The sequence below is a fragment of the Euleptes europaea genome, chromosome 1 (assembly GCF_029931775.1).
Source record: "Euleptes europaea isolate rEulEur1 chromosome 1, rEulEur1.hap1, whole genome shotgun sequence".
Classification (NCBI taxonomy): Eukaryota; Metazoa; Chordata; class Lepidosauria; order Squamata; family Sphaerodactylidae; genus Euleptes; species Euleptes europaea.
In genome coordinates this window covers 10,404,479-10,411,640 of record NC_079312.1, presented here as the reverse complement: position 1 = coordinate 10,411,640, position 7,162 = coordinate 10,404,479, and positions in this window count along the sequence as shown.

Sequence of the window (7,162 nt, the reverse complement as noted above, 5' to 3'; positions counted from 1 at the left end):
TTTTAAATGTTCAGTCAAACTTATATTGGATCCCATTCTGGCAGAATACAGTGTAGCTTTTAATGATCTGATCTGCCCACCACTTGTCTTTCCATACTTCTTGTTCAAAGTTTCCCATATTCTTTTTGCAGATGAATTACTTAGTATTGTAGAGGCTTCATTCTCCCCAATGGAGTTAATAAAGAGAAATATTGCTTGGGATTCATTCTTTATGAAATCTTTATAATCTTTATCATTCTGTCCTGGCTTGTCCCTTGTAAGAACCTCCTTTATGCCCAGGATTTCAAATGCATTCTCTACTGTGCATTTCCATAGCACAAATGGCATCTGATTTAGTTTAGGAAGAGAAATTGCTGGGGTGCTTGAAATGTGTAACTCACGTGACCTTTGCACAAACTTGTTCTTCTGAATCGCTGGCCATGGCTTGAAGATTACTTTGCTTCAAAGCTGATGCTGATTTTCTCTCAGTCCCCTAGATTTTTCCCAGAAGCGCTGAAGAGAGTTAGCTGAGCTCTGAACTTATTTGTAATCCAGCTCCTTGAGGCAAAAAGAAAACTTCCCAGTTTCTTCCGTTTTAAAATAAAAGGTGTGTGTGTGTATCCACAAGTCTCATCCAGTGTACAACCATCGACCTCGCTACCAAATTTATTGAGTTTAAATTCTAAATCGATCGTGATCTTGTGGATTATTGTACACACACACAAAATAAAGGACTCTGAACTTGTAGCTTTCTTTTAACTGAACAAATGTTTACTTATTATAGGGAGGGTAAACATGGGATACATAATAAAAGCTGTCATGTCGCTTGTAGTTTGAGGAATATGTCCTCTTTCATAGCCAGTCTTTCTCAACCACTTAAAACGGCAGTTTAACTGCAGCCCCTCAGAACGCAGCAGAATGTCACATGACGAACTGATCAAGCAACACTGACTATGTGCTGCAGCCCTGTTCCCTGAGATCATTCAAATAAATAAATACATTTAACTAGCATTCCTGATCCAGACAAAACTCGTCGTCCAATTCCCAACAGCAACATAGTAAGATTTTGGCCAAAGCCACATAGCCAGTAGCAAACTTAAGATGGATCGAGATCTATCTATCTATCTATCTATCTATCTATCTATCTATCTATCTATCTATCTATCTATCTATCTATCTATCTTTCTTTCTTTCTTTCTTTCTTTCTTTCTTTCTTTCTTTCTTTCTTTCTTTCTTTCTTTCTTTCTTTCTTTCCTCTCCCTTTTCTTGTAAGCAAAGAACAGAGCAGCTTCGTTCCGTGAAACCTTGTCTTTGGCAACTACCGAGCAAGAAGCTGGCGCAGCCAAAAGGTCAACCGGAAGCCTAGCTTTGTAGAGTCCAACCACAGAGCAACAGACAGGTGCAGCAGAATGCTCCATAGGAAACCACAGTAAGGGCATGCACAGATAGATATTTTATTAAGTTAACCTATAGCTCATTAAAGTTAGAATATTCATAAGTGCATATAATTGTGCTCTCATTATGAAGAACATGCGATGTATGAAGAAATATGTTGTAGGCGGATGGTGGTTTAGAATGGAGCCAGACCCTCTCCACCAATGGGAGGTGAAGGAGGGACGGGGGAAGGCGCTCGGGAGAGGATAAAAGAGAGGACTGCCCTCTCAACAGATTGAATCGCTTAGATGTGGCTCCCACTTGCTTCAGCAACTGTAATAAGGCTTCTTTGAACCAATTCCTCTCGCCTCGTTGGAGTCTATGTCTGTAAGGCGATTTTTCCTACAGTGCCATAGAGCCCCACCTCCCAAAGCATCCGTTCTTTCCAGGGGAACCGATCTCTGTCGCCTGGAGATCAGTTGCAATAGTGGGAGATCTCCAGGCCCCACCTCAAGGTTACTAAGAACAAAACAGCACTGATGGCTAAGTATACCAGGTAAGTATAGGTAGTTCAATAATACAATACATAATGTTCTACAATAAAGCCTTCTCAAAACAACGATCTCAAGTGTGACTATTTCAAAATATATTATTTCAAAATAATCACACTTGAGATCATTTGGGGAAGGCTTTATTGTAGAACGTTGTGTACTGTATTGTTGAACTACCTATACTTACCTGGTATACTACCTATCCATCGGTGCTGACTTGTTCTCAGTGTCCTTGGAGCTTCAGCTTGGAGGTGTCCTTTGAATTCTAATTCCCACCTGAAGGTTGGGCAACCACACCCGTCACCTAACTTTTGTATTGGTAAATAAGCAGATATTGGAAAAGCCTTGCCTGTTAACCCTCTGCACAAAGAAGCTGCTGTGTAAAGAAGGATGAGAAAAACATTACTCAGCTGTGGGGAGCTGGGGGGGTTGCCACCTCTGGGGTGGGAAACACCTGGAGATTTGGGGGGGGGGTAAAGCCTGGGGAGGGTGGCGTTTGGCGAGGGGCTTTAATGGGGTATAATGTCATGAAGTCCCCCTCCAAAAGAAACATTTTTTTCCAGGGGAACTAATCTCCATATCCTGGAGATATTTTAATAGCAGATCTCCAGTGTCCCCCCCCCCCCAATAGCTTGGCAACCCCAGATGGGGACTGAAATGTCCCCCACATCTTGTCAGTGGGATGAGAAGTTCTCTGTTGGTTTCATGCTTGGTGTTCACTCCTAAGTCGCCTGGCATCGTATTGGCCCGGGCCAGGCTGACCTCAAAAGCAGCCCTGGGAGTTGGGGTGACTGAAGCAGGATTCAAGCAAGATCGAGGCAAACACCTTTTCTTCCAACGTTGCCTCCTTCACAGGCAGTGGAGAGGTGCTGCTGAGCCGTGGTCTTTGCAGAGGAGTGGAAACGGCTGCTGCCCCCCTGGAGCAGGTGGGGGAGTTGGGGGGGGGTGCCCACTAACTCCACCTTTTCAGAATGGAGCTGTTTCATGGGGTCCAAGTGACATGCGGTCAGGGAGGAGCTAACATCTCCTCTAACATCTTGTTACTGCAAGGACCCCTCGGTACATGCTCTGGAACCTCTTATAGCCAAGATCACGTGAACTGCTTAGCTGATGTAGTTCAGCTGTATTGCTTTTTAGTTTGGAATTCTGTGCGCTGTGTTCTTGGGTGTTACTTTTCTGTATTTTGTTCTGCCTTTTCCCCAGCCCCTTTTCAACCCAACCTCCCATTTCTTTTCTCTCTAATAAACCTTTTAAAATCTATAAAGCAATTTTTGGCTTCGCTTCACACAATCTGTTTCTCTGAATCTCTTCCCCACACGCTGTACGGCATGGGCCCTCCAAAGTTGATTATAAAGGTATTTCATAATGTTTCTTCCCTGTCACTTTCTTATTGATCCAGCACTGCACTAGAAGGATGCCTTCTCAGCAGGCCAAGTCTAGATGTCTGCAGGAGGTCCCAAAGTGGTGGCGGCTGCTGACCAGGGTGCTTTCCAAGGAACCTTAAGACTATGGGAGTTTCCCAGCAAGCCAGGACACCATTCCCCACTGTCAGGGACAGACCGGGCTTTCCAACCCTCCTGGATGATTCAATCGCCCTGTCCTGAACCTGGGACCCTGGGATTAATCCCCTTTAAGGTACCTCAACAGAGACTGGGTAAGACTCTTGCATACACAGTAAACCATACCACTAAAAAGCATTAGGCTGTATTAAAAGGAATATCAAAAGGTTCAGGTACAAACATGAGAGATACGAGTAGATGCAATAAAATAAAAACGTCTAACTTCCTAGCGTACACTGACGAAGATAGGAAGATCAGCATAAGTGAAGCGTTAGGAGGGCGATCCTAGCAAGATGGTTCCCATCTTTGGCTCTTCACGATCACGCTACGGATCAGGTTAAAACCCCTTCCCAGAGGTTTTTTTTACTCGGTAGTATTTTCCATCTTCCCTTTCTGTGCTGCTGACGCTTTCCTGGCTTCTCATCATAGAATCATAGAGTTGGAAGGAACCACCAGGGTCATCAAGTCCAACCCCCTGCACTATACAGGAAATTCACAACTACCTCCCCCCCCCACACCCCTAGTGACCAGAAGATGGCCAAGATGCCCTCCCTCTCATCATCTGCCTAAGGTCACAGAATCAGCATTGCTGACAGATGGCCATCTAACCTCGTCTTAAAAACCTCCAGGGAAGGAGAGCTTACCACTTCCTGAGGAAACCTGTTCCACTGACAAACCGCTCTGTTAGAAAATTCTTCCGAATGTCTAGACGGAAACTCTTTTGATTTAATTTCAACCCGTTGGTTCTGGTTCGACCTTCTTGGGCAACAGAAAACAACTCGGCACCATCCTCTATATCTGCACCAGGGTGTTACTTCTGGGGGAAACCTGGAATCACAGAATCACCATCCTCTGTATCAGTAAACCTTTACTTCCATGGCAAACACCAAAAGGATCTTGTGCAGTTAATCTGTGCCAGGAAGGTCCGATTCCCTTCATGGTTGGTACTATGCATCTCACCATCACCCTGGCCAATGCTGAGGTTCCTAGCTTTAGTTTTGGAGGAGTTATGCCAGCCACAGAAAACCTTAGCTTCCATGATAAAAGGGGGGGGGGGTCTGGAAGTAATCTTGGCTAGGATGGTCCATTTTGGAGGCAGCATCTCTCGTCATCATCCTGAGATGAGAGGCCACTTTTGAGGAGTTACACCTGCTCAGACAGATGGACGGACAGACTGATCCTTTCATTCATGCAGATCAGTGGTTCCCAAACTATTCGGGCCACCGCCCCCTTGGTTCCATGAACTCAACCCCAGGGCCTCCTACCCTCTCCAACACCACAGTCGAAGGGGCCCACCTCTAGCGCCCCCTGCTGCCCCCTTGCCTCTTAGTGCCCCCCTAGGTAATCCCACTGCCCCCCAAGGGCACCCCCACTGCCCATTTGGGAACCACTGATGTATGTGGGTGCAAAAACGGGAGCAGTATGTCTTCTAAAAAAAAAACAACACCTTCTGCCTCATGTTAGTGTTATTTTCAGACTTGGGATCTGTCAACATTGCCAATGACTTCTGCCAACACATACATTTTTGGAATGGAGTGACATTTTCCATCCCAAGATACCTTGGAATTTGGCTTGGGATAGAAATAAACTGCACAGGAATTACTTTTCATTTCTTTGTGGGATGGTTTCAAATTACAAATATTAGCTATCAAATAGCAACTACTTGCAAACACGCCAGGGTAGGGCTCCCAGCCCACCAGCAACCTTCATTACCCAGGAGAAAACACAAAACAGCGTCCTCTGTGCCACGTCACTTCCGGTGGAAAACCATAGCTTCCCTGCAATTCCTAGAGCTACCCAACATACGCTCCAGGTTCCCCCCGGAAGTAACACCCTGGTGCAGATAATGCTGCCCACAATCCCATGCCCCTTCCCCTGAAGCTCCCAAATATTGTGCATTTCTGCTATAGAATGTAACAAAGCAATTCAGTGTAACAACATATAGTCATAACAATTACTTTCAACCATTTTATTTATTTGTCATTTACAGTCCACCTTTCTCACATCTACATGCAGCAAGAATCGTAAGTAAAGTAATTAAATTAGCAGTAGGAATCAGCAAATACCAATGGTTGATGGAAATGAAAGAGCAAAATAACGATTGAGGGGAGCATACCCATCCCAGGGCCCTTTGGGTATCCCACCCTCCCAAGTCCTCCAGCACAGATAACCCACAAACCAGAGAATTGCAGAGAAGCCGCTTTAGCTGCTCTCTCATCTGGCACCACAGCCAACTCTTGCCGTGCTCCAGCCAGAAAACCCATTCTCCCATTTCCTCCTCTCCTTGCTTCAAGGGCTGCTTCAGGCAGGGGCCCTTCCGGTGCTCCTTTTAGGTGCAGTTTCCAGCCGTTGCCCCCTTCCTGCAGAGAGAAGCCTTGAGGAGGCTGGGGTCTCAAGGTCCCGGATGGGCTACCGACCGTATTCCTGGGCAGGGATCCTGCCTGTCAGGTCTCACTGGGTTTATAATTCTTTCAGGGTGCAAGGGCTCCCGGCTCAAAACAGTGGAATTAATGAAAAGGAAGGGAAAAACCTCAATCTTAGCAAGACAGACAGAGAACCTAAAAGCTGAGCTGCAAATTTATACAAAATACTGATATTATTTATTATGAAGTGTACACTCAAAAACACTAGGCCTAAAAATTAGACTGGTCAATTAAAAGACTCTAAAAAGATAATTGCTAATTTACAAACATGGTTGATGATCATAAATATATGCAAATGACCAATAGACACCAAACACGTTTCAGCCTATGGGGCCTTCTTCAGCGGTCATACATGCATTTCCACACATTAGAAACACTTCCTGAAATACATATAAAGGTATGCTGAAAAGTAACTGTTTTCTGTATTGTGCGGCCTGTTTCACTTATTGGTGTAAAGCCTGGAATATTCACCGTTTAAATTGCCTCACACTCAGGTCTAAACATCAAAAGATGTCCATCAGTAAGGTTTTATTATCAGTTCTAAAAGCATAAATATTTCCCCACAAGAAACTTAAACTAAAGTCCATATTTTAAAAGCCAAAAGCCCAGGTAATATACATTAATGTAGGATGATGCAATACAGTCCATGTGATACTTCTTATCAGGAAAAAGGGGGGAATGGCAAGTAAGTTTTACTAGGCTTGTTTGGTGTTACACAGTTGTTCAAATACAGCACATTCAATTTGCTGCAAGGATTCCCAGCCCATGTTGAATCTTCTTTTCCTACTGCCTTTAACTTTTAATTGTCTTTTAACTGTATTTTCCAGATCCATTTCTTAAAAGCCAAATAAAAAGCATACCTTGTAATGTATTTCCTATTTCGTCAGGATGTGTCTATCATCAATCAATGATAAAGCATATTGGCAACAACATTCAGAAAATCCAGCTAATATACATTATTGTAGAATGGTGCAATACAATCCATGTAATACTTCTCATCAGGAAAAAAGAGGGGGAGGAACTGTGATTGGTTGGCTCTTTGCCTGTGTGAATCTTGTGCTGTAAGGTAACATTTCGACTCTGACAGAACCCCTTTCCACACTCCCAAGTATTGATATATTTTCTCCCGTGAATCTTTTGATGTTTCGTTAGGGAGTCATTCCAAGAGAAGCCCCTTCCACACTCCAAGCATTTCTATGGCTTCTCCCCTGTGTGATTTTTTTTATGTTCAGTTATGTGGTTATTCGAAGAGAAGCACTTTCCACACTCCAAGCAT